Source organism: Microtus oregoni, unplaced genomic scaffold (assembly GCF_018167655.1).
Source record: "Microtus oregoni isolate MIOR12 unplaced genomic scaffold, Mior012 000099F_ref0000060, whole genome shotgun sequence".
Taxonomy (NCBI): domain Eukaryota; kingdom Metazoa; phylum Chordata; class Mammalia; order Rodentia; family Cricetidae; genus Microtus; species Microtus oregoni.
Genome location: NW_024544712.1, coordinates 3021182 through 3046824, shown reverse-complemented (window position 1 = coordinate 3046824; position 25643 = coordinate 3021182). Strand labels below are relative to the sequence as shown.

Here is a 25643-nt window from a genome sequence, read left to right as displayed (position 1 = left end):
ATAATATAATGTTGGTCAGCATGTGTGATATAAAATACTAGTTATTAACTCTCAGTTACACTAAAAGGGCCAATTTTTGCAGACTGCCAGGATAAAGATGCTTTTAATTAAATCTCACAAATCCCTTTGTACTGCAACCAAACCCTCTGCAGGGCAACTGATTCTGAGCCCTTCTGGCATGTATAGGGTTAACCAGGTTACCGAGGGCTCCGAGTTAACTTCTTTCACCAGGAATGCAATTCATGTTTACCTATATAAGGAAACCTGTTAGGCTGACCTGAGTTTGGTATTTTTTTTTTTTTTTGCTCTGACTGAGAGGCATGTAAGCACACACCCTGGAGAGGGGGAGCGATTCCCAGCTGGACAGAGCAAGCTTCCTGAACGCCCCAGCCATTCAGCTGATCCGAGGCGAAGAGCAGAGCCGGTACTTGCCCGAGCAGCCTGCTTGGAGGACCCTCAGGTTTGCCTCTTCCAGCTCTCAATTGAGGAACAAACCCCCGATCCTGAGAAAAATGGGGAAGCCGGTGAGTCTTACTGCTCTCCCTCTCTGCTCGCTTCTGCTAAGGGGCACGCCTCGCTGCTCTCACCCAGGAAGCAGAGGGAGAGGCGTTGCTCAGCCTCTAACCCCACAGCTCCTTCCTGAACAAACACAATGCTTCGCCGTACCTCCAGCCAACTTTCTCTGTGGGTTTTGCACATTAAAAATCTACCGAGGCAATAATTCTAGCACCTTAGACATCTCAGAAAGTGTTTTTTACTAAGCAAGAGTTTCCAGACCATCGGGATGAGCAAACTTTCTCATCTTTCTTGCACTCTGAAACAGTGCAGTTGAGTTTGGCGGCTGCGGGGTGGAATGGGGGGTGCTTTGAGAGGAACGCTGAATTCTCAAGGAAGTAAGAGTAAATCTCAGAGGGATTCTTAAATCCATAAGCAGGGTGATAATCTGCAGAAACAGAATTTGTCATTTTTTTTAAAGGCAGTCTGAAGCTATCATTTTTCATTCCCGAGGAGCAAAATACTTGGATCCTGTACATGTAATAAAGGACACCTTCTGAGACAGCAAGGAGAGGAAGAAGCAGAGCTAGCTCCTTTGTTCTAAACAACATATAGAAATTCCCTTTTGCATTTTGACAACTAGCATGTGCCTGCTTATATATAAGGTGGGAGTGATGAATAAGGCATTATGGCAAGGGCACTGCGGTCAATTGAGTTAAAAATTGGCTGTGCACTATACATATATAAAACATTCAGTCTGAATGGAATTAAATATGGGAATGTGAAAGTGCTTAGAAAACTTAGAGGGAAATTTTAGTTATACTTGGGAACAGTCAATTAGAAAAGGCAACTGTGAAAGAAAATTTGAAAAACCAAAAACCTGTTCCCACCGAGGTCTGAGGCATACATAGAAGTTTTGAACTGAAAGTCAGTTCTCTTATGCTGGTCAAAAGGGATTTAAAGTAAGGTACAAATTAGTAAATTTTACTTTTGTAAGGCAAGGTGGTTTTCTGAATTGACTTACATTGGATAGTTTTGTTAAATGGCGTGGCTGCCCATCTTTCAAAGGAATACTATCCTTTTCTACCATGCACAAACTTAATTCTAAAAATTTGTGCGGCAGGATTTTGCTACTGACTGCAACAGGTGGCAATGAGGACCTGGTTGAAGATTTGTGAGGATGAGGAGTTAATTTCCTAAATTAATATAAAGGAAAGTAATCCATGCAAACCAATGTGAAAGAAGCAAATTGAAAGAAGTATTTTATTGTTAATTGTAGATCATATTCTACTCTTCTGTTTGTAGCAATTCTCTTAAGACAGATTGGCAGCTCGCTATTCATAAGGACAAAAGCTCCGGCCAGTTTTACTTAGGGCCCGGGACTCTAAACAGTCCAACTATGCTAAGTAACACAGTTCAAAAGCTGCTTGCTCACTGCCATGAGAAAACAGTGAGAAAGCAGGGTGCATTATATAGGAGACATTTCATTAAATAAAATTCTAGACAGCATGAGCAGTGAGGGAACAATGCAAATGTTTAAAGCTTGTTATCTTGCACACTGCTGCTAGGAAAAAATGGGAGTCTTAATATTGTGCTGCTATCAGTGGGAGTGAGTAACCCAGGAGACACAAAACACTATTTTAAAATATACCCTTAATAACAGATGGTTTAATACCAGGTTGTCTCACCATGCTGCCAATGAGATGGCCCCAAGCCAAATCAACTGGCATGTCTACCATTTTTCCTGTGAGTGGATGTGTACATTGTTATTACATACTAATTGCATTAACAGCCAAGGGAATATATAACCAAGAAAACATAAAAGTCTCCTGGGGCACAGAGAGTAAGGGTCTTTATAAGGATTTTAGATTTCACAATTAGAAACCTCCTTGCCTGTGACGTTAGTTGCTGCAGATGATTGGGAGTGTTATCTGTAGAATCTATGCATTCCAGTCTCCCCAAGAGCTCATCTAGGGGTAAAAATACTGATTATGGCATGGGATACCTTGGCATTCTCAGAGTTCCCGGTGGATTTCATCTTGAAGATTAAATTCATTTAGTGTCCAAATTTTCCTCCAATGAAAAACAGTTAGGATGCTATATTTTTACATTAACTCTTTCAAGTCATGGTGTTATGTTCTGGTGTGAAGGGTGCCTCCATTTAACAACATCCTTAGAACTATGAGATGGTAGTAATTTTCCTGAGTTTTGAAATTTAAAAAAAAATGGCTAAAAAATCCTGGTCAGGGGGAGGGATAGTTCTTCTGATAACTTCGATAGTTCATAAATTGTGAATTCCTAAAAGAAGTGTGGTATGCATCCTGCAAATTATAGTTAACTACAAACTTCTAATGGTTCATGGACAGAACCTGTTTTTGTGGGGCATCTGGTTATCTCAGGGCACACACTTTAAGGAAAAAAAACTGGCCAGTAGGTGGGCTGCCGAGAACTGCTCATGAGTGGGTTGCACACCTGCCTACTCGTTTATACTTCTTGGCATCTTGGGCAGCAAGCTGGACTTGGATGCAGCATACCTTGAAGATGGTTTCTGGACCTCCATTTTCCTGATATACTGCAAAAATTTGATCATTTTCTATACTTAATGTAATGTGGAAAAGAAAGAAAACTGTTAATAACAATTCCTGCCCATGAAACTGACTAAACAAATTAAAATGCTATAAATTTGTTCTCCTTAGGTATATAATTTTTAATTTTTATTCTCTTTCTTGAGATCATTGGAGTTTTCAAATCCTGTCTATGTCATTTAATTTCAGATGGAATATATATAATTTCTCACTGTTGTTGCTGTTTTAGCCTTAAAGATCTTTTGAAAAGCTAATGGCAGTTTTTGTTCTTGAGATTTTTTTTTTGTAGCTAGCATTTGTTTATTGCTTCTATTATCCTTTTTCAAGTTGGTGTTTAGCTGGGATTCTTCTGCTATCAATATAGATTTAGTCCAAAAACAATGAACATAAATAAAATATGGATTTTAAGAAGTTCTTTATCAAATGAAATTTCCTTACTTGGACACTGTACCAAAATCTGTACTAAGTTCTGTTATCTTTGTGATCTTTAGTGAGTTTTCTCTCCCTACCATTTGATATTAATTAACTTTTAAAAACATTTTACAATATTAATTCCCATAACATTCATTCAGCAAATATTTATCAAACACCTTCTGAAGTCGTGTGTTATGTACTCTGAAGGAAACGCATGTATATGAAAGACAGATGAACTTGAACTGTGTCTTTGTGTGACAGATAACAACATCCCTGTAAGAAGAAATCTTATGTGAATGGTATGCAGCCTGTGACATGTGGTTTACTGCTGAATTATTTGGTTACTCGCTTCTTCTGTTGAGCCACTTTTAAATCAGAGCTTCCTATCTCAAAGGTACAACACACTGCTATGCAATGGATAGCTAACAGATGTGGTGAGATAATTCGAATAACAATGTAAGAGGATGCCAAGGAGCTTCATGTACTGACAGAGGAAAGAAATCACTAGAATTTCCTCTCAGAGTAATTCAAAAATGACAGGACTGGGTGGTACTACCTTATATTTTGTAAATGTAATTTTCAATACCACTATGTCACACTAGGGGGAGGGTTCTTTGGTAGAGTGTTTGATTAGCAAGCATGATACTCTGGATCCCATTCCCAGCATAGCAAACCAAAAAATAACTGTTCTCTCTTGGGCTGTTAGGTATTCATAGCAAAGAAGTATTTCTAGAGCGCCAAGTAGATCACGAGGTTTGGATAGTGGCTCAGCAACACTGGTAGTCCTTAAGGTAGAAGTTTCAGTTATAGATCTCATGAAATAGACAAGAGCCACTGCCGTGGCATCTAACACAATAGAATTCATACCTTAAATGACAAATGTTTAGATAATGCTGAAACATTTTAAAAGAAAAATAAAAGTAAACTACTGTGCTCTGGGGAATAGAGCATTTTCAGATATGCCTGGGACTTAATGGTCTCATTTGCATTGAGGATGCCTTGACTTGTGTATGGCAGAGTATGCTCACACTCTCTTGTGGGTTGCTTTTCACTTGTTTCAACTTGAGACAGAAATGAAATCAACCAAAGCCACTCAATTTGATAGTTTTAATTTTAACACGTGACAGAATTGGAATTTTTGTCAAAGAGCCTACGCCCAGAAATGTTGTACTATTTATAGGTATTGTTTTACAACAGAGGCCTTAATTTTTAAGCTAAAATTATTCTCCCCTCCCCCTAGTATCTAATTGTACAGTTATTTATATCCACACTGACACACTCATCATGTACTGCCTTAGGGAACAAAACAATATATAAACTACCAGAAAACAGATAACAAGTTTACTCCAACTGAGAGCCTTGGCTTAAACTTATGAAATAAAACAATGGTAGTGTTTCCCAAGTTTCTTCTGAAGCTGTGGATGATGGATTGTGCCATGTGATTTCCTTAAAAACTTTTTGGGGATTTGATTTCCTCAGTTATTGGTGGGTATATAGATATGCACTTTATTAGGCATTTGTACATATTAAGATAGTCATGCCTGAGAACACATATGATGCTGGATATGAAGTCAGTCAATGTATATTGGTTGGCTCTGGATGGATGCAAGTGGATTAGGCATTGTTCTAAATTTAACCAATTCTAGGATTGAAGAAGTAGAAGCAGACATGCTGATGGTCCACTTAACTCATTTGAAAATTGTGCTTCAATGAAACATGAGGTACCTTCGGTCCAAACTGCTGTTATTCCAGCTGGTCAAGAGATCTGTATTAAAGGTGAATCCTCCCACCTCAAAGATCCAGGCTATACGTGGGTCTTCTGACTTCAAATGATTTAATTAAGAAAAAAAATCCCTCACAGGTATACCCAACTGCTTGGGTTTTAGTTAATTTCATATGTAGTCAGAGTGTGACTAGCCATCACACTAGGTTTGGGGTTTGACTCATTTTCTAAATTCTTCTTTAATAGTCTATGTTATCAGAATATGGGTTTCTACCTTTAAAGGCTTTCTCCCAAAGTCACATATGTTATAAGCAAGGAAAAATGCTTGCTTCATCTTTATTAATTTAACACTTTGAAAACTTTACAACAGCAATTACAGGAAGGACTAGGTTAGAAAATCATTGGGAAAAAAAAACAACAGTTTTTTCTTAAAAACAAAAATAGAATGTCCTTCTAACTTTAGGAATGATTTTTTAGGAGTATTTGGGGTTGTCTTTTCTCATGGTATCATGCCTCCAAGGTCGCTTTTAATTCTCATACAAGACACCCATCCTAGCAGAATGAAACATTTAATCTGAGGTGACTCCCAAGACAGAGGAATATGTCCTGTGGGATGATACACACTAGCAAGAGTTCACTGCTTATTAAGGGAAGTGGGAATTGTATGGTACTCGAGTGATGAAGTAGTACAGCTTCATCAAATGTAAAGCAAGTACCCCTATATTAGAAATATTTTCACTGAATCTCAGATACTATCTCTTACAATTACATACCCTTTTGAAAGAAAAAAAAAATGAGTCTGTGGTATAATGTTTTCTAGACTGCAGTACATAAACCTACATTTATTGAAAGCACTCTCTTAGGTATGTTTAGAGTGAATATTTAAGATTGTATCTGCTTCATCTGCATACATAAAATGAAAATTATAGGTGAGATAAATCTCTTCAGGAGTTTCAGATTTCAAGTACAAAGGGAATGCTCAATGTCCATTTAATGATATTTACTACCTTACAAACTAAGACCTAAGAGGAGTCTGCATTTCTGTAGATAATGTTTCATTGCAAGAGATAACCATGAATAGAATATCACGAAGTCAATAGTAAAGCTGCTATGAAAGAAATAAAAGCTCTAACCTGAGTCATGTGTATCATAATCACAGTAGGAAGGTTTAGCTAATCAGCCTGGAAGTTCGGAAACTCATATATAAGAAAGGGATGCGTAAATAGAGAATAAGAAGGAAAGAACAATGTCATGGTGTTTAGAAGAAGAGAAAATGACCAGATTCTACTAGAGAATTTTCAATAATGGCTGACATTTGTCTTTGAAAGAAGTCCACATTGGCAGCAACATGGAAAACAGAAATAAGGGTTTCTCCGAATGATTTGATTATATGGGACCAAAGAAAGCTGCCAGACATAGAAGACATGTGCTTATTTTTGTGCCATGCTGATAGAAGTGAAAAGAAACAGATAAATTTTCATGATATTTTATGATCGAAATCAACAGAGGTGAATAAAAATGGAACAGGAAAGTGGTGGCTGACAAGGCTATGTCAAAGAAAGCTTTCAGTACAAATTTAGTTCACATAACTATACAAATAGTGTAGTATCATTGAAGTTGGGGGTAAGGCAAGATAACCTGGCTTTCAGAAGGCAGCTTAATTGTTTGTAGTCTGGTGAAGCACAGAAGGCATAAGTTCTGAGGTTGAACACCATGGTACGGTTCCATTCACAAGCTGTATAATAGCTCAGATAATATGGTTAAAAACTATGCCATAAACACCTGCATTAAGTGATGCTGGTACAAAGGGATGTGTGGTAATCACTTCTCTGTAAGTCTTATGCACATGTTAATATTATAATCTCACAAATCCATTCCTGTTGCAAGTTGAAAGGAGATTAGTAACTTTATAGAGGTAGAACAGGGATTGTGTTGTATGGTGAGGTAGCAGAGAACTTAACACTGTACCTTTCCTAAGTAAAGACTTCTCCTTGTTGATAATATCCAGGGAATCTGTTACCTTTAATTGTTTGGTGAATTCCTTCCTTTTCACTCCAGCTTCTCCTCTTCTTGGTTTAAGGTATCCCGTATAAGAATAAGCTAGACTCTTATCATGTGAGGTCCTTTATCACTCGTAAGAGGACTGACTCTAAGATTTAGGAACGTGTAATGCAAGTGTTTACACAGACTCATGGGCACATGCTTAACCTCATGCTCTCTGCAGGGTTTGCCATTCTGTTTTTCTAGCATTCTTTCCTCAGAAGAATTTATATATGACATGTGTACTCCCTGTGTTTGTTCTCAGGAAATTCCTCTCCAGGTTCTAAATATTCTCTTATTAAAGGGAGTCTTTAGGTTGCAAAAGCTAAAGCCAGACAGATAGAAAACCTAGTGAATGGGCATGTGATGGGGAGGAAAGGGTTAACCTCTATAGATTCCAAGTATTAGCTCTCTCTCTCTCCTCTCTCTCTCTCTCTCTCTCTCTCTCTCTCTCTCTCTCTCTCTCTCTGCAGGTGTTCTGACATTGTAGGATGCAAGTCACTACCAATATTCTCCCCCTATCTTGCTCTGTTTATTTCCCTTTGTTCTTGGCACATGTTATTTTAGTCCCTTTTTATTGTTAGACCTCAGTGAATGCTTCCAATTTGGGGGTATACTTATGTATAAATGTGGTACAAGCCACATTTATGATTCACTGGATTATTAAAATGTCTGAATTTCTCATCAAGATCCTATTCAGTTATTTTTATGTACAACAAATGATTATTTTCATATAGAAATATGTGGTGCAGCATAGGAGATTTTTCCATTCTGTCGTTTTATTTGTAATATGTTTGAGTGGAATATTGTGAGCTCTCTATGAACTCCCAGGTAACTGGATGGTCCGTGGTTCTTGATTCTGGTATTTGATATGTGATTGTAGACATTTTATCTGGGATTTGGGTGGAGGCCGGTGAGTAAGAAAGCAGACTGCAAGTTGTTATCTGTAATAGAAATCTCAGACATGTTTGGAAAGTGTGTCTTCCTCTTCCTAATCCATCCCTTCTTCAGCCCTCAGTAATTTCCCCTCTATAGGACCCATTTTGGTACAAATGCATTTCAAGGTATAAGGGCATTGTAAAGCATTCATTTCAAATCTGAATAGTATCTCACAGAGAGACTGCCATTTGCGCATTTTAGTGACCCACTTGGCTTTGCTGACATTAAAGCAGAAATACCCAGTCCACAGAAACTTCCAGTCAGCATGTGCAATGGTAATTCACAATGCAAAAAATACCCACCAACAACAAAAAACAAAACAAAACAAAACAAAAAACAAGTAGGAAGTCAGACCTTGACAGTGTTAAATCAGAGGACAAGTTTATTTTGTCCAAGAATTCAGGTACCTGCCCATAAATCATTGGCTAGTAGACTGAAGATAATGAAGGAAGCCCCAGAATGATCCAGGGTGAAGGTCACATCAAACACTGCAATCAATGAAAAATGGTGAGAACTTCTATTTCCAGACCTCAGAGTCAAGCTCCTGCCGAGATAAAGGTGTGAGCTTTGCGCAGCATCAAACCTTCTTGTCTGTTTATTATGCTTAGAAAGAGTAAAGTAGGGAGGATGAAGGCCTCTGCCAACAGACTATAGGTCATAAATTAGCTAAAAATATGTCCCCAGTTATCTCTTAAATAGCCTATTTTATATAAACTTGTCTATTTGATTTACTTTTTTCTCCACTCACTCAAGGTTGCGTTTTGGTAGCCTTAGTCAGTATATGAGTTTTAAGTTGCAAAATCATAGATGACCTACATGTGTTTTGAGGAAAATATTAGTATATATGTACTACTGTGTGTGTGTGTGTTATATGTAGCTTGTTGTTATTGATCAGAAATCTAAAAGTCAACTTCAGATGTCTATGTGAAATATTAGTTAGTTTGATGAAATAGGCATATTATTGTAAAATATATTTAGTTTTATTAAAAATAAATTTTAATAATGCCTCCAAGATTTTGTAGTTCTAATTTATTATTTCCACTGGGGTTATAATAGCCCATTCTTATTTTATCTAGTAGAGGCACAGCCAATGCTAATACAACACTACACATATTTCTGTACATTTCTGTGTACATTAAACATACATTTATATATGTTTGTGTTATATGTGATTATATAAATATATCTACATACACAATCATATATATACAAGTATATATGCCCGTTTAAAGGTGTCTTTGAGAGTAAAATTTCAGCCACTGTTTATTATTTTCAAAGTCAGACAAATGATATAACAAGAAAAGAAAATGACATTTTTATGACTATATAATGGCTTAGATAATAGCTGGATAATCAAAGAGGCAGGTGGGGCAGAGGCATAAACAGGAAATTAATAAGGGAGGTGCTAAAGCAACAAAATCTGCTCTCCCCTGCCCACCTGCTCCCACACAGAGAAACATCCCAAACAACGAGGTACATGATGAAAGGATCAAGTAAACTGGCAAGGCATGCATTGTTAGAAAACAGAAACTACAGGAGGCAGAAAATGAAAGTATAAAAAGGCATTGGGGTGAGTTTCTGGCCCACGGCGCCAGCCTGGGACGGGGAGCTCGGGGGTTTCTTGGCCCCCTGTCCTGCTTGGGCTCTCTGCTGCCTCTTTCTTCCTGGCCCACCCAGCTTCCGTCCAGAGCCCTCCCCACTTCGCCCCCACTGCCCTCTTATGGCGCGTGGCATCGCCCAGCGCAGCCTATCTGGGCGCTGGGTCCGAGTACCCGGGGCTCCCGGGCGGGCAGCAGTTCCTTTGTTTCTGTGGCCTGCCTGCACCAAGCGGGGTAGGCGCTTTGTCTGCGAGCTGCCCAACCAGCACGGAGGCCTGATCTTTCGGCGCCAGGAGACCCAGCATTGGGGTGAGTTTCTGGCCCACGGCGCCAGCCTGGGACGGGGAGCTCGGGGGTTTCTTGGCCCCCTGTCCTGCTTGGGCTCTCTGCTGCCTCTTTCTTCCTGGCCCACCCAACTTCCGTCCAGAGCCCTCCCCACTTCGCCCACACTGCCCTCTTTTGGCGCGTGGCATCGCCCAGCGCAGCCTATCTGGGCGCTGGGTCCGAGTACCCGGGGCTCCCGGGCGGGCAGCAGCTCCTTTGTTTCTGTGGCCTGCCTGCACCAAGCGGGGTAGGCGCTTTGTCTGCGAGCTGCCCAACCAGCACGGAGGCCTGATCTTTCGGCGCCAGGAGACCCAGCATTGGGGTGAGTTTCTGGCCCACGGCGCCAGCCTGGGACGGGGAGCTCGGGGGTTTCTTGGCCCCCTGTCCTGCTTGGGCTCTCTACAAGGCCTCTACTCCCCGGGTGCTGCCTCTTTCTTCCTGGCCCACCCAGCTTCCGTCCAGAGCCCTCCCCACTTCGCCCCCACTGCCCTCTTTTGGCGCGTGGCATCACCCAGCCCAGCCTATCTGGGCGCTGAGTCCGAGTTCCCGGGGCTCCCGGGGGGCAGCAGTTCCTTTGTTTCTGTGGCCTGCCTGCACCAAGCGGGGTAGGCGCTTTGTCTGCGAGCTGCCCAACCAGCACGGAGGCCTGATCTTTCGGCGCCAGGAGACCCAGCATTGGGGTGAGTTTCTGGCCCACAGCGCCAGCCTGGGACGGGGAGCTCGGGGGTTTCTTGGCCCCCTGTCCTGCTTGGGCTCTCTGCAGGGCCTCTACTCCCCGGGTGCTGCCTCTTTCTTCCTGGCCCACCCAGCTTCCGTCCAGAGCCCTCCCCACTTCGCCCCCACTGCCCTCTTTTGGCGCGTGGCATCGCACAGCCCAGCCTATCTGGGCACTGGGTCCGAGTATCCGGGCCTCCCGGGCGGGCAGCAGTTCCTTTGTCTCTGTGGCCTGCCTGCACCAAGCGGGGTAGGCGCTTTGTCTGCGAGCTGCCCAACCAGCACGGAGGCCTGATCTTTCGGCGCCAGGAGACCCAGCATTGGGAGAGCCAACATTGGGGAGAGACAGCGTTTGGTAGGCAAGGAGACCTAATCCGGTAAAAGAAGATCCATAGGGAGCATTTGGAAGAAGAGATGGGCCGACGTCAAGGCAAGAATTCGCCCAACAAGCTGAAAAGCAACATGAAGCCACCAGAAACAAGCGACCTCACAACGGGAGGACAAGAACCCCTTAATCAAGAGGAAGGAGAAAAGATTGACTTCATGAAAGTGATTGACACCCTTAAACAGCATGTAAAAAACGCCCTTATAGAAATGGATGAGAAATATAACAGAAAGTTTGAAGAATTGAATAAATCAGTGAATGATACCCTAGAAAACCAAGGAAAAACAATCAAACAGATAATGGAAACAGTTCAAGACCTGAAAACTGAAATGGAGGCAAAGAAGAAAACACAAACAGAGGGCCGTCTGGACATGGAAAATCTAGGTAAACGAATAGAGACTACAGAAACAAGCATAACCAGCAGAATACAAGAGATAGAAGAAAGACTCTCGGATTCTGAAGATACCATAGAGAAAATAAACACACTGATCAAAGAAAACAGCAAGTCCAACAAACTCTCATCACAAAACATTCAGGAAATATGGGACACAATAAAAAGACCAAACCTAAGAATAATAGGAGTAGAAGAAGGAGAAGAAGGGCAGCTCCATGGTCCAGAAAATCTATTTAATAAAATTATAGAAGAAAACTTTCCCAACCTAAGGAAAGATTTTCCTATGAAGGTGCAAGAAGCATACAGAACACCGAATAGGCTGGATCAAAAAAAAACATCCCCTCGCCATATAATTATCAAAACACAAAGCATACAGAATAAGGAAAGAATATTAAGAGCTGCAAAGGAAAAAGGCCAAATTACTTATAAAGGTAAACCTATCAGACTTACACCTGACTTCTCCATGGAAACCATGAAAGCCAGAAGGTCCTGGATAGATGTACTGCAGAAACTGAGAGACCATGGGTGCAAGCCCAGATTACTATACCCAGCCAAGCTTTCATTCACTATAAATGGAGAAAATAAAATTTTCCAGGATAAAAACAAATTTAAACAATACGCAGCCACAAATCCAGCCTTACAGAAAGTAATTGAAGGAAAATCACTAACCAAGGAGTCCAACAATGACCACAATAACTCAGACATCTAGAGACCCTTCACCAACCCAAAACAGAGAAGGGAAACACACAAACTCTACGACTAAAAAAAAATGACCGGAGTTAACAACCACTGGTCATTAATATCACTTAATGTCAATGGACTCAACTCACCTATAAAAAGGCACAGGCTAAGAGATTGGATAAGAAAACAGGATCCAACATTCTGCTGTTTACAAGAAACACACCTCAACCACAAAGACAGGCACCTACTCAGAGTAAAGGGCTGGGAAAAGGCCTATCAAGCAAATGGACCTAAGAAACAGGCAGGTGTGGCCATACTAATCTCTAACAAAGTTGACTTTAAACTTAAATCAATCAGAAGAGATGGAGAGGGGCATTTTATACTCATAACAGGAACAGTTCATCAGGATGAAGTCTCAATCCTGAACATCTATGCCCCTAATATAAAAGCACCCACGTACATAAAAGAAACATTGCTAAAATTCAAGGCAGCCATCAAACCGCACACACTAATAGTAGGAGACTTCAACACTCCTCTCTCACCAATGGACAGGTCAATCAGACAGGAACCTAACAGAGAAATAAGAGAATTAGTGGAGGTAATGAATCAAATGGACTTAACAGACATCTATAGAACATTCCATCCAAATAGGAAAGAATATACCTTCTTCTCTGCAGCTCATGGAACCTTCTCGAAAATCGACCACATAGTCGGTAACAAAGCAAACATCCACAGTTACAAAAAAATATTAGTAACCACCTGTGTCTTATCAGATCACCATGGATTAAAGTTAGAATTCAACAATAATGCTACCCCCAGAAAGCATACAAAGTCATGGAAACTGAACAGTCAACTATTGAACCATAGCTGGATTAAGGAAGAAATAAAGAAAGAAATTAAAGTCTTCCTGGAATTCAATGAAAATAAAGAAACAACATACTCAAACTTATGGGACACTATGAAAGCAGTCCTAAGAGGAAAGTTCATAGCACTAAGTGCCCACTTAAAGAAAACAGAGAAAGCTCACATTGGAGACTTAACAGCCCACCTGAAAGCTCTAGAAAAAAAAGAAGCAGACTCACCTAGGAGGAGTAGAAGACTGGAAATAATCAAAATGAGGGCTGAAATCAACAAAATAGAAACACAGAAAACAATACAAAAAATCAATGAAACAAAAAGCTGGTTCCTGGAGAAAATCAACAAGATTGACAAACCACTATCCAAGCTAATCAAACGGCAGAGAGAGAATTTGCAAATTAATAAGATCAGAAATGAAAAGGGGGACATAACCACAGACACAGAGGAAATTCAGAGAATCATTAGATCTTACTACAAAAGCCTATATGCCACAAAATTGGAAAATGTAAAGGAAATGGATACTTTTTTAGATAAATATCATATACCAAAGTTAAATCAGGACCTGGTGAACAATCTAAATAGACGTGTTAGTCGCGAAGAATTAGAAGAGGTTATCAAAAACCTCCCTACCAAAAAAAGTCCAGGACCAGATGGTTTCAATGCGGAATTCTACCAGATCTTCCAAGAAGATCTAATACCTATACTCCTTAATGTATTCCACAAGATAGAAACAGAAGGGTCATTACCAAACTCCTTTTATGAAGCCACAATTACTCTGATACCAAAACCACTCAAATACTCAACCAGGAAAGAGAACTACAGGCCAATCTCACTCATGAATATCGACGCAAAAATCCTCAACAAAATACTGGCAAATCGAATCCAAGAACACATCCGAAAAATTATCCATTATGATCAAGTAGGCTTCATTCCTGAGATGCAGGGCTGGTTCAACATACGAAAATCTATCAATGTAATCCAGCATATAAATAAACTGAACGAAAAAAACCATATGATCATTTCATTAGATGCTGAAAAAGCATTTGACAAAATTCAACATCCATTTATGTTAAAAGTCTTGGAGAGATTAGGGATACAAGGGTCATACCTAAATATAATAAAAGCTATATACAGCAAGCCGACAGCTAACATCAAATTAAACGGAGAGAAACTCAAAGCCATCCCACTTAACTCAGGAACAAGACAAGGCTGTCCACTCTCCCCATACCTCTTCAATATAGTGCTTGAAGTTCTAGCAATAGCAATAAGACAACATAATGGAATCAAGGGGATTCGAATTGGAAAGGAAGAAGTTAAACTTTCGTTATTTGCAGATGATATGATAGTGTACATAAGCGACCCCAAAAACTCCACCAAAGAACTCCTACAGCTGATAAACAGCTTTAGTAATGTGGCAGGATACAAGATCAACTCCAAAAAATCAGTCGCCCTCTTATACACAAAGGATATGGAAGCAGAGAGGGAAATCAGAGAAGCTTCACCATTCACAATAGCCAAAAACAGCATAAAATATCTTGGGGTACATCTAACCAAGAAAGTGAAAGATCTATTTGACAAGAACTTTAAGGCATTGAAGAAAGAAATTGAAGAGGATACCAAAAAATGGATGGTCCTCCCTTGCTCTTGGATTGGTAGGATCAACATAGTAAAAATGGCAATTCTACCAAAGGCTATTTATAGATTCAATGCAATCCCCATCAAGATCCCATCAAAATTCTTCACAGATCTGGAGAGGACAATAATCAACTTTATATGGAAAAACAAAAAACCCAGGATAGCCAAAACAATCCTATACAATAAAGGATCTTCTGGAGGCATTACCATCCCTGACTTCAAACTCTATTACAGAGCTACAGTAATGAAAACAGTGTGGTACTGGCATAAAAACAGAGAAGTCGACCAATGGAATCGTATAGAAGACCCGGATTTTATCCCACAAACCTATGAACACCTGATTTTCGATAAAGGAGCTAAAAGTATAAAATGGAAGAAAGAAAGCATCTTCAACAAATGGTGCTGGCACAACTGGATGTCATCTTGTAGAAGAATGAAAATAGACCCTTATCTATCACCGTGCACAAAACTCAAGTCCAAATGGATTAAAGACCTCAATATCAGCCCGAACACACTGAACCTGATAGAAGAGAAAGTGGGAAGTACCCTACAGGAGCTGGGCACAGGAGATTGCTTCCTATGTATAACCCCAGAAGCACAGACATTAAGGGCAACATTGAATAAATGGGACCTACTTAAACTGAGAAGCTTCTGTAAAGCAAAGGACATAGTCAATAAGACACAAAGGCAACCTACTGATTGGGAGAAGATCTTCACCAACCCCACAACAGACAGAGGTCTGATCTCCAAAATATATAAAGAACTCAAGAAACTAGACTTTAAAATGCTAATTAACCCAATTAAAAAATGGGGCACTGAACTGAACAGAGAATTCTCAGCAGAGGAAGTTCAAATGGCCAAAAGACACTTAAAGTCGTGCTCAACTTCCTTAGCAATCAGGGAAATGCAAATCAAAACAACTTTGAGATATCATCTTACACCTGTCAGAATGGCTAAAGTCAAAAACACCAAGGATAACCTTTGCTGGAGAGGCTGTGGAGGAACGGGTACCCTCATCCATTGCTGGTGGGAATGCCATCTTGTGCAACCACTGTGGAAGTCAGTGTTTCGGTTTCTCAGCAAATTCGGGATCAACTTACCCCTGGACCCAGCAATACCACTCCTGGGAATATACCCAAGAGATGCTCTTTCATATGACAAAAGCATTTGTTCAACTATGTTCATAGCAGTATTATTTGTAATAGCCAGAACCTGGAAACAACCTAGATGCCCTTCAATGGAAGAATGGATGAAGAAAGTATGGAATATATACACGCTAGAGTACTACGCTGCGGTAAAAAACAATGACTTCTCGAATTTTGCAGGCAAATGGATGGAAATAGAAAACACTATCCTGAGTGAGGTGTCCCAGAACCAAAAAGATGAACTTGGGATGTACTCGCTCATAATTGGTTTCTAGCCATAAATTAGGGCCACGGAGTCTACAATAGGTGAACCTAAAGAAGCTAAGTAAGAAGGTGAACCCAAGGAAAAACATATAGTTATCCTCTTGGCTAAGGGAAGTAGACCCAATCGCCGGGGAGAAAATTAGGATCTTGGGGGTGGGGTGGGATGGGGGTAAGGGGAGATGGGGAGAGAAAAGGTAGAAGGGAAGGAGGGGGGATTTAGGGAATCAGGAGAATTGGGATAAAGGAAAGGTGGATAGGGGAGCACGGAACCACAATTCTTAGTTAAGGGAACCACTTTAGGGTGAGCAAGAGATTTGACCCTAGAGGGGCTCCCAAGTGCCCAACATGAGGTTCCCAGTTAGTTCCTTGGGTAGCTGAGGATTGGGAACCTGAAATGACCCTATCCGAGAGCAATACTGACGAATATCTTGCATATCATCATAGAACCTTCATCTGGTGATGGATGGAGACAGAGACCCACACTGGAGCACTGGACTGAGCTCCCATGGTCCCAATGAGGAGCAGAAGGAGGGAGAGCATGAGCAAAGAAGTCGGGACCACGAGGCGTGCACCCACCCACTGAGACAGTGGAGCTGATCTACTGGGAGCTCACCAAGGCCAGCTGGACTGTGACCGAAAAAGCATGGGATAAAACCGGACTCTCTGAACATGGCGAACAATGAGGGCTAATGAGACGCCAAGGACAATGGCACGGGGTTTTGATCCTACTTAATGTGCTGGCTTTGTGGAAGCCTAGCCAGTTTGGATGTTCACCTTCCTAGATATGGACGGAGGGGGGAGGACCTAGGACTTACCACAGGGCAGGGAACCTGGACTGCTCTGTGGACTGGAGAGGGAGGGGGAGAGGAGTGGGGGGAGGGGTAGAAGGGTGGGAGGAGGGGGAGAAGGGTGGGAGGAGGGGGAGGGAAATGGGAGGCTGGGAGGAGGTGGAAACTTGTTTTTTGTTTATGTTTTTTTTCTTCTTTTCTTAATAAAAAAAATTATTAAAAAAATAAAAAAAAAAAGAAAGTATAAAAAGAAAGGATATGAAAGATACCTCGGGGGAAATGCCTTTAAATTTTAAAAAATGGGCAAAAGAGGTAAATGAAGGAAGAAATGAAAAGGTAAAATTAAAAATAACCAAGAACATCATCCAAGGGAAGTTGAGAAATTAGAAGAAAGAACAATTGAGGAGCAAAAGTGCCTGGCCAATTGTAGGTCCCTGAGAATAATTTAATAACCCTGAGATAATATATCCATGGGATATATCCAGTGAAACTGACCTTGAAGATGATAGAATTTGTCTTCCCGCCTTGTAAGTATAAAGGCAGTATGCTTTTTTAAAAAAAAAAAAAAAAAAAAACAAAAACAAACAAAAAAAAAACTTCCCTTCCTCAAAAGGCATGAATGGCAGGAATCCAGGACTTCTTAGATGTGAGGTGGCACAGAGGAGACTGGCCTTTCCAGAGTTAGTAAATGCTTATTCTAGGTCAGTGAACAATAGGCCGGAGGCCTTAAGAGCTAATCCTCCACATGCCTCCCCTAGTCCTCAGAGTCATTCATTAAACCAGCAGCAGCACCTGGCTTAATGTTTATACAATACTTTCCACTTCTGCAGGGGAGAGGGAAGTAAAGGCTGAGATCTGCGAATTCATTTCTATTGTTAAGTATTACCAAAGTCCCAGAGCTTCACTTGGTAACTGCCAGGCAGCTTGTGCATGAAATCTCAAATCCAACTCACTGTGATTTTGCTCGCAATAACTTATGCTTATAACTCAGTGCCCTGAGTAACTGTTTCTTTCAGGACAAGTGTGCATATTATAGTATATCACACATCTCAAGGCCTGTTTCAGAAAACTGTTTTGACACAACGTGTTAACAGTGAACTATTGATTTTTACCTGCAGCAAGGAGTAATGCTCAGAGTGGCTGGGGAAAGCTTCCCAGTTGTTGGCTAGTCGAGCAGCTCTATTTAAGGCTCTAGTGGGTAATTCAGATGATGGCAAACTTCACTTTGACACAGTGCCATAGCGCTTCCATTAGTGCCCTGGGTAGAGCACAAACATCTGCTTGCTTTTATTGTCCATGTGTTACTTAAGATAGTCTGTTCCTTTATGACGTAAATCGCTGGAATCTGCTGACTATTTATAAAGCCTCTTTTAGTGTTTCCTTGAAATGATCACTCTTTACAGTTGTTTAAAAGATAATTGGCCTTTTCGGTACACAAAAATTAGAAAGATCATATTTTCTACTCCTCTGACCTTTTCCAGAGATGGCATTATGACTAAAGCATACCGGCTTGTTGTAAAATTCTTTGTCTTGGAGATTGTGTGTTTCACAGGTTCACATTATCACATCAAGTCAAAAGAAACTACATTTCCAACTATTTGATCAAAGGTAACTAGCCTGTTGGTTTTTTGTTTTGTTTTTGTTTTTTACTCTCTGCCCAGAGCTTTGTGGATTTACTTATTTCAGTTTTCCTTGAAAGGGTTTGCTATTGCCTTCCCCCATATTTATCTTGTCCTGACAAGACGCTGAGCAATTTGTTTGCCCTCTAGTATATTCATGTATCCACTACAGATAAGTTTCAAGACAGCCAGGGACAGCATTTTTATTCCAATGGATTGGCTGTATTCCAGGGCTTCTTCGATTGACAGTTTTGTCTTACTTTTATTATAGATGAAGGCCTGAGGCCAAGGAACTTCTCAAGAACATGAGGGCCATGATACGAAGAATCTAGCATATGAAAAACAAACACCACCACTTATGATCCCAAATTTGAGCAAAGATTGGCTTGAGGTGTAATGAATACTAAAATGATTCTCCTCAGCCCAGTGATTAGAGAATCTTGGGAGGACATAGCCATGCACATTGTGTCTTGTAACTTGTAAAATTTTCCAAAATAATCCATCTGGAAGAGCACTTTTATATTATGCCAGTAAATAGGGCTCTTACTTGGGTCCTGGAATGTCATGGAGCCAGAAAGTTTCCGGGAAATTCCTAAGGGAAGGATATTGGAAGATGATATCTGAGGATCGTGAGAGTTCTTGAGACTTGCCAGAGAATGGAGACAAGGACTAATTGGGAGCTTTTGAGAGTACAGAAAGAATCCATGTGGATATGTGAGGTTGGAGTGATTTCTTTCCAATTGAGATCTATGTGTTTCTTGCTCTCTCTGAGTTCTGAATATTGAATTTATGAAAATGCAAAAGAGAAAAAGATTGTGTCCCAAAGGGAAACATTTAGAGAGTTGGGGGAAAAGAACATCCACTGCCTCATTACTGAGAAAGGAAAGAATGCAATGGAGAAATCTGGTCACTAATTGCAAATAAAATTAACAATTCCTGCGTGCTGTTAAAAACAAAAATATCATGTTCCATAAGTTACAAATAAAGGGCCATGAATAAAGAAGATTCTCAGAGTAAATTTCAGCTCAAATTCATTTCATTTGGAGACAACAATGGCTCAGTGAGTGAAGGTACTTACCACCAAGCCTGATGATCTGAGTTGGATCCTTGAACCCACATTGTGAGAAAGAACTGACTCTCCCAATTTGTCCTCTGATTTCTCCATGCTCGCCAAGGCACAATATGGTGCCCATACACATATGCATGTGCAAATGTGTGCATGTGCATATATGTGCATACACACACGCACACACACACACACACACACACAGAGAGAGAGAGAGAGAGAAAGAGAGAGAGAGAGAGAGAGACTTTCTCATTTCAGTCAAAGAAAGTGTAGAAAGTAAGAACTCACCTTGGCTTCTTAGTCTGTAGTTTGCCACAGCCACCATCACTAGCTGTTTAATGCCCTCTAAGGTTGAACAAAATACACAGAAATTACGTCAAAATCTAGCACTATACAAACCTAACTTAGAATCTCCACTGCGACACTTGCTAGCTGGACGACCTTCTCTCAAAGTCCTTGGTTGATTTTGTCATCAGCCTTTCCAGGGCACATGGTACGACAAGCCGGCACAGTATTCTAAGAAGAGTGAATACCTGGGAAATCCTGGCTAGCATCATCCTCTCTGAGCACATAGGGAGTGATGGTTCAGTGTTTGATAAATTGGTACCCCAAGAAGTTGTCATTCGGGACAAAGCACGCAAAATATGCCACCTCTAGGAGAGAAAAGCCCATTGAACTTGTTAATAGGCCTTTTACTCCAAATCACTCCAAATTGTTTAGACTTCCTTCAGAGACCTGTGGACTTAGACAAGACTTAAGATGTCCATTAACATAGCCAAGGAAATGGATTGATAATACATTGAAATAATAACTTACTAAAGGAGAAGGCAGGCAGTTGTTTTATACCACCCTGTTCTTTTGATTCAGAATGAGCAGCTTTATACCTTCAAAGAATTTTCCTATACTAGACCTGACTGAAGTTTTGCATATGACATGTCTTACAAATGAATTTAAGTTAATGCTACTAAAATATTTAGTGATTTCATTCAACCATTCTAACATATGTTGGCTTAAAGCTAACTTTTAAGAGTTTTGCCTGGAGACAAATTCTCTGTTAAAAAAAAAACACTTGAACAAATTAAACACAAAGTAAAATTTGTTTGGAAGATGATGTTTCACCCAGACTGGCTTTGTATTTCCTCTTGGACTAGAAACATGTTAGTCATTTAAAAAATATACAAGTCCTTAAGACATATTTCAATAGGGCAAAACCCCTAATCAACAACAAAACCCTATTTCTATAAATACACAAAGATCGCAGCAATGCATAATGAAATAAATTACTCTCTGTGGCCATTTCTTCTTCCTGACACTTTGGAGGAAGTGTTCTTTTGATAGAAAAGAAAACATGTTGACCTCATCTGAAAACTTAGTAACAACAGCAGCTTTGCAATGCATTACATTGCTAAAGTCTACTTATCATAAACATACCCAATTTTGACTTTTTCATTTTCTTAAAGTCTAAAACATAATTTTTTGTTTGTTTTACTCAAAGACAGATATTATCTATCTCTCTGAAATGTTTAAACAAAAAGACTGATGAAAAACTCAGCATTTCTTATCCTTCTGATAAAAATTAAGGAACATGACCTTACCTTATATTCTTGAACAGGATGTTGTATTTTCCTACTCCCACATCTGACCCTTCAGTGTATTTTTCATATGTTCCAATCTCGATCCACAGATTAACCAATAGTGCAGAAAATCCTGAAAGGTCAACATCACAGGATTATGATAACCCTATTTTGACAGTTTAATTTGAATCATCTAGTAAGGTCACATAATTTGCTTTCTTAGAGTACAATAAATAAATAAACAAACATCTCTGTAGAAGTCAGAGCACGTCTCATCACTTGGATGGGTTTCCAGTGCTGCCTTTCTCCTACATTTCCCTCTAAGGGATCTTTTTGATAAGAGATGTCTCTGTCGAGATACCTGTGCTCATCTATGAATCTCCCTGAATATACTTCAAAGTGCCATTTTCAGGTAATGATGTCTGTTAAATAATATCCATCATGGCACTTACTAAATTAGTTTGCCCCACATTACTTGGGAATAATGACCACAGTAAGTTTATTTAGATTCTGTGTGATATCACCAAAGATGAAGTTTATTTAGGTATTGATGTAGTATAGTTAATTTTTTATTATTATTTATAATTATTAGCTTTAGTATGTTCAGGAATGTCTGGTAGCTATTTAAATATAGTGAGAAGAATTCAGCATGAACAAAATATAATCTTCTCCAACATGAAAGTGCACTGTATATTGGATGAAGCAACTATAATACAACATATTACACTCGTTTGCTCCACAACCATTTATTACACATCTATTTATTAGGCTATGGGGATACACATTTCCTGCCCTCAAGGAAATTATGGTTTGATAAAGAATTTTAAGTAGTTGCTAACTAGAATGCAAACAAAATTTTTTTATTTAAAACATAACAAATATAACATAAATGAAGAAAGGTATGATCTGTTGACTGTCCTAAGCAATAATTCTGGTTTATGCTAACATTAATATTGACCTCAAAAAGACTGCATAATTGACAGAAAATGATGACAATGTCTTAATGCTTGGGTTTTTAAGTTTTTTTGTTTTAGTTTTTATTCATTAATTGTCTTTCCTGCATCTATGTGTGTCCACCTTGTGTTCTAAAAGTAAATCACCATGTGAGGTCTGTAAACTGAAGCTTGGCAAGTGCCCTTATAACTGCTGAGTCATCTCTCCGCTCCTGCTATTTGGGCTTTATTAGTATGATTTCATGCTCAGTGATCTATATTTCTGGTGTCTACATGAAAGGTTCTGAGGTGATTGAAGACAGCACTGTATCATAGCAAGCTTCAGAATTTTCAGGTAAGAACTACTGGAGAAAAGCGGACTACTGAGCCTTGTCTGCAAAAACTACTATAGCTGGTCTTGAGATAAGGTCGAAAAGTCTGCATGTCTAACCTGCTTGCAGGTGATGTGGATACTGTTGATAAGAAAACTCTGCTTTGTAGCATTGGTGTCAGATATACTCACAGAGTTACAATACCTCCTATATGTGGAGGAGAATTAAATATGGTATACACCAACATGAGGTAGTAGACAGTGTAGTGACCAAACCAAGTGCCAAGTGTAAGGTAGATATTAAAAGGGTTCTTCTTTAGACCATTCAGATAACTTCTCTGGTGAGATTAAGATTAGAGAAACTGCAGTTTATTAAAACAAGCTCAACACTCTCGTATGAGTACAGGCAACTTTGAACCACACAGCTGCAGAAACCCAGGGGCCTGGTGAAAGATTTTAGTTTTTAGTTCCCATGTACACCTTAGAGTGCTCCAAATGTGTTTGCATGTTCACCCTTTTCTGTCGCTCATCAATTGTCTTTGCAGTGAGGCAGTTTCACAACTCTCCATTAGGGGAGCCTGTGACAAAAACATGATTTCATAAAGTCCGCAAAGCCAAGCTACCCTTGCTTTTCTTTTCATGTCGAGAAGCTATGTATTGTTGGCAGCTCTGTTGTATAGTAGTTGTATGGGTACAGCATGTTGAGATGAGAGAACAGGAAAGGCAGAAGTGATTTCTTGTCCACTCAGTTAAAACTGACCATTCTGTCCCTGGTTACCAACTCTTTGAGGGAGCAGTTAAGTTTTTCTCCTCTTGGATTTCTGAATCTAGAAAATGAGAGTGCAACATTTCAGGGAATTTTAAAAGAATTTTCATGTTTTAGTCTGTAGTGTTTTGTGGTAATACTTTATTAAAGCATATTAAATATATACAAGGAATTTTAAATAATCATAGTTATGTACTTATATATGTACCTGAAATGCACACTTTGGCATTTATTTCAAAGAAATGAAATGGTCTCAAAATCCTGTACGCAAGCATTCATGCAAGCTTTATTTATGTGAGCCTGAACCTAGAAGCAGCCCAAATATTCTCCAACAAGTAAAGCGTTAAACAACCTTTGATACCTTTTTACTGAAGAATACTATGGAGTAGTGAGAAGGAATGGATTATTCATGTCTTGCAACCTTGAGGAATATCCAGTGAATTATTCTGACTAATAAAATGTCAATGCTGGAAGGCTACATACTCTATAATTTTCTTAATTTGATTTGGTAGGGTAAAAAGATAAAAATAGAAAACAATTAATGGTTTCCTAGGTGTAGGTATTGGAAAAGTGAGGGAGATGGTTGTGTTTAAAGGGGTAACATAAGGGATCTTTGTAGGGATTGAGCTAAACACGTGTATGTGCATATATACTCACATCAGTACTAGAAAACTAGGGAAATCTCAATAAAACTGACAGGTTGCATCTGTTTCAGCATTCTGGTTGAAATATTGTATTATAGCTTAACACAATAGCACTAAATTGTAGAGAAACTGGGAAAGAAGGTAAAGGTCATTTCTATATTATATCTTTTTTGAATTTTGAATAAATGGGACCTCTTAAAATAGAGAAGCTTCTGTAAAGCAAAGGGCACAGTCAATTAGACAAAAAGGCAGCCTACTGAGTGGGAAAAAATCTTAACCAACCCCATGTCAGGCAGAGGATTGATCTCCAAAATATATAAAGAACTCAAGAAACTAAACATCAAAATACAAAGAAACCTAATTTGAAAATGGGGTACAGAACTAAACAGAAAATTCTCAACAGAAGAGTCTCAAATGGCCAAAAGATACTTAAGGAAATGTTCAACATCCTTAGCCATCAGGGAAATGCAAATCAAAACAAATCTGAGAAATTATCTTACGTCAGTCAGAATGACTAAAATAAAAAACACTAATAATAGCTTATGCTGGAGAGGATGTGGAGCATGGGGAACACTCCTCCATTGCTGCTGGGAATGCAAACTTATACAACCACTTTGGAAATCAGTTTGGCAGTTTCTCAGAAAATTGGGAAACAACCTAACTCAGAACAAAGAAATACTAGTATTGAAATATACCCAAAAGATGATCAATCATACTACAAGGACAGTTGTTCAGCTATGTTCATAGCAGCATTATTTGTAATAGCCAGAACCTGGAAACAACCTAGATGCCCCTCAACCGAAGAAAGGATAAATAAAATATAGCACATTTGCACATTAGAGTTCTAGTCAGCAGTTAAAAAAAATGACATCTTGAAATTTTCATGCAAATGGATGGAACTAAAAAAAAAACCATCCTGAGCGAGGTAACCCAGACCCAGAAAAATGAACATGGTTTATACGCACTCATAATTGATTTCTAGCTATAAAGCAAAGAATATTGAACTGATAGTTCATGATTCTAGAGAAGCTAAGTAACAAGATGAACCCTAAAAAAATCATACATAGGTCTATCTAGAAAGGGGAAATAGACAAGATTGCATGACAAAATTGGGAGCATGGGGGTAAGGAAAGTAGGGAGGGTGGAAGGGGAAGATGAGTGGAGAAGGAAGGGGAAGCAGAACTTGAGGGAACGGGCTAGTCAAGATGGAGGAAGCACAGAGAAAGATTGAGAAAGCAAGGAAAGAGATATTTTGATTGAAGGAGCCATTATAGGGCTAGCAAGAAACCTGGCACTAGAGAAATTCCCAGGAATCCACAAGGATGACCTCAGTTAAGACTCTATATTATATCTTACAATTGCATATGATCAGTAATTATAACAATAAAAGCTTCTCATTAAAAGAAAACATTCTTAGCAAAGTGGTGGTGGTGGCAGCGGCACAGGCCTTTAATCCCCAGCACTCAGGAGGTAGAGGCAGGTGGATCTCTATGAGTTTAAGGCCAGCCTGGTTTACAGAGTGAGTTCTAGACAGCCAGGACTACACAGAGAAACCTCATCTGAAAAATCAAAACAATCAAATGCAAGGAAAGAAAGGAAGAGAGAGAGAGAGAGAGGGAGAATCTTTTTCAGTGAGATGTTTCAGTTGTTAAAGCTGCTTGCTGCCAAACCTACACAACCTGAGCTCAATCCCCAGGAGTCACATGGTGAAAGGATAGAACTAATTCCA

At 39.6% G+C, this 25643-nt stretch overlaps 1 protein-coding gene across 1 annotated transcript in view; it reads left to right on the top strand.

Moving 5' to 3' along the window:
- The first annotated feature begins 360 nt into the window (after positions 1-360).
- The window catches only part of LOC121443080 (E3 ubiquitin-protein ligase Midline-1-like), a 318467-nt gene continuing 293184 nt past the window's right edge, over positions 361-25643 (top strand). Inside the window, exon 1 of the mRNA XM_041644764.1 lies at positions 361-524. The gene's annotated coding sequence lies outside the window, so the exon portion shown is untranslated. The remainder of the gene's footprint in view (positions 525-25643) is intronic.